Source organism: Taudactylus pleione, unplaced genomic scaffold (assembly GCF_031769625.1).
Source record: "Taudactylus pleione unplaced genomic scaffold, aTauple2 ptg000967l, whole genome shotgun sequence".
Taxonomy (NCBI): Eukaryota; Metazoa; Chordata; class Amphibia; order Anura; family Myobatrachidae; genus Taudactylus; species Taudactylus pleione.
The window spans coordinates 5,425,001-5,427,500 of NW_028285368.1; the positions used below are offsets into that span (position 1 = coordinate 5,425,001).

The window sequence follows — 2,500 nt, forward strand, 5'->3', positions numbered from 1 at the left end:
ACATGGGAATACCAGGTGCTGTAGGTAATTTTATACTGCCATAACAGTCTTTTCTATTACATTTTACATTACATTTTTTCAACTTACCAATGAATTTACTTGAGTTAAGAAGTAAAAGAGGTCTAAAGTTAATATTTTTGATCGCCTGCAGCCAAACCACACTGGACATGCCCAATCTCTTCTTATCTTGGAAGCTATGCAGTGTTGGGCCTGGTTAGTACTTGGATGGGAGACCACCTGGGAATCCCAGATGCTGTAGTTAATTTTATACTGACATAACATTCTTTTCTATTACATTTTACATTTAATTTTTTCAACTTATCAATGAATTATCTTGAGTTAAGAAGTAAAAGAGGTCTAAAGTTAATGTTTTTGAGCGCCTACAGCCAAACCACACTGGACTTGCCCAATCTCATCTGATCTTGGAAGATTTGCAGTGTTGGGCCTGGTTAGTACTTGGATGGGAGACCACCTGGGAATACCAGGTGCTGTAGGTAATTTTATACTGCCATAACATTCTTTTCTATTACATTTTACATTGAATTTTTTCAACTTATCAATGAATTTACTTGAGTTAAGAAGTTATAGAGGTCTAAATTTAATGCTTTTGAGCACCTACAGCCAAACCACGCTGGACATGCCCAATCTCGTCTGATCTTGGAAGCTATGCAGTGTTGGGCCTGTTTTGTACTTGGATGGGAGACCACCTGGGAAAACCAGGTGCTGTAGGTAATTTTATACAGCCAAAACATTCTTTTCTATTACATTTTACATTTAATTTTTTCAACTTATCAATGAATTTACTTGAGTTAAGAAGTAATAGAGGTCTAAAGTTAATGCTTTTGAGCACTTACAGCCAAACCACACTGGACATGCCCAATCTCGTCTGATCTTGGAAGCTATGCAGTGTTGGTCCTGGTTAGTACTTGGATGGGAGACCACCTGGGAAAACCAGGTGCTGTAGGTAGTTTTATGCAGCCATAACAGACTTTTCTATTACATTTTACATTTAATTTTTTCAACTTATCAATGAATTTACTTGAGTTAAGAAGTAATAGAGGTCTAAAGCAGTGGGCAAACCACACTGGACATGCCCAATCTCGTCTGATCTTGGAAGCTATGCAGTGTTGGGCCTGTTTAGTACTTGGATGGGAGACCACCTAGGAATACCAGCTGCTGTAGGTAATTTTATACTGCCCTAACAGTCTTTTCTATTACATTTTACATTTAATTTTTTCAACTTATCAATGAATTTACTTGAGTTAAGAAGTAAAAGAGGTCTAAAGTTAATGTTTTTGAGCGCCTACAGCCAAACCGCACTGGACTTGCCCAATCTCATCTGATCTTGGAAGCTTTGCAGTGTTGGGCCTGGTTAGTACTTGAATGGGAGACCACCTGGGAATACCAGGTGCTGTAGGTAATTTTATACTGCCATAACATTCTTTTCTATTAAATTTTACATTTAATTTTTTCAACTTATCAATGAATTTACATGAGTTAAGAAGTAAAAGAGGTCTAAAGTTAAGGTTTTTAGCACCTACAGTCAAACCACACTGGACATGTCCAATCTCTTCTGATCTTGGAAGCTATGCAGTGTTGGGCCTGTTTAGTACTTGGATGGGAGACCACCTAGGAATACCAGCTGCTGTAGGTAATTTTATACTGCCCTAACAGTCTTTTCTATTACATTTTACATTTAATTTTTTCAACTTATCAATGAATTTACTTGAGTTAAGAAGTAAAAGAGGTCTAAAGTTAATGTTTTTGAGCGCCTACAGCCAAACCGCACTGGACATGCCCAATCTCGTCTGATCTTGGACGCTATGCAGTGTTGGGCCTGGTAAGTACTTGGATGGGAGAACACATGGGAATACCAGGTGCTGTACATCATTTTATACTGCCATAACATTCTTTTCTATTACATTTTACATTTAATTTTTTCAACTTATCAATGAATTTACTTGAGTTAAGAAGTAAAAGAGGTCTAAAGTTAATATTTTTTATCGCCTGCAGCCAAACCACACTGGACATGCCCAATCTCTTCTGATCTTGGAAGCTATGCAGTGTTGGGCCTGGTTAGTACTTGAATTGGAGACCACCTGTGAATACCAGGTGCTGTAGGTAATTTTATACAGCCAAAACATTCTTTTCTATTACATTTTACATTTAATTTTTTCAACTTATCAATGAATTTACTTGAGTTAAGAAGTAATAGAGGTCTAAAGTTAATGTTTTTGAGCACTTACAGCCAAACCACACTGGACATGCCCAATCTCGTCTGATCTTGGAAGCTATGCAGTGTTGGGCCTGGTTAGTACTTGGATGGGAGACCACGTGGGAATGCCAGGTGCTGTAGGTAATTTTATGCAGCCATAGCATTCTTTTCTATTACATTTTACATTTAATTTTTTCAACTTATCAATGAATTTACTTGAGTTAAGAAGTAATAGAGGTCTAAAGCAGTGGGCAAACCACACTGGACATGCCCAATCTCGTCTGA

At 37.6% G+C, this 2,500-nt stretch overlaps 11 pseudogenes; all 11 read left to right on the forward strand.

Moving 5' to 3' along the window:
* Positions 1-27, forward strand: part of LOC148455081 (5S ribosomal RNA) — a 119-nt pseudogene extending 92 nt beyond the window's left edge.
* A 116-nt stretch (positions 28-143) lies between these two features.
* On the forward strand, positions 144-262 carry LOC148455082 (5S ribosomal RNA; annotated as a pseudogene).
* Positions 263-378: 116 nt separating this feature from the next.
* LOC148455083 (5S ribosomal RNA) lies at positions 379-497 on the forward strand (annotated as a pseudogene).
* Positions 498-613: 116 nt separating this feature from the next.
* Positions 614-732, forward strand: LOC148455084 (5S ribosomal RNA; annotated as a pseudogene).
* Positions 733-848: 116 nt separating this feature from the next.
* Positions 849-967, forward strand: LOC148455085 (5S ribosomal RNA; annotated as a pseudogene).
* Positions 968-1,301: 334 nt separating this feature from the next.
* Positions 1,302-1,420, forward strand: LOC148455086 (5S ribosomal RNA; annotated as a pseudogene).
* A 115-nt stretch (positions 1,421-1,535) lies between these two features.
* LOC148455087 (5S ribosomal RNA) lies at positions 1,536-1,654 on the forward strand (annotated as a pseudogene).
* A 116-nt stretch (positions 1,655-1,770) lies between these two features.
* LOC148455088 (5S ribosomal RNA) lies at positions 1,771-1,889 on the forward strand (annotated as a pseudogene).
* Positions 1,890-2,005: 116 nt separating this feature from the next.
* Positions 2,006-2,124, forward strand: LOC148455089 (5S ribosomal RNA; annotated as a pseudogene).
* Positions 2,125-2,240: 116 nt separating this feature from the next.
* Positions 2,241-2,359, forward strand: LOC148455090 (5S ribosomal RNA; annotated as a pseudogene).
* Positions 2,360-2,458: 99 nt separating this feature from the next.
* LOC148455091 (5S ribosomal RNA) overlaps positions 2,459-2,500 on the forward strand; it is a 119-nt pseudogene continuing 77 nt past the window's right edge.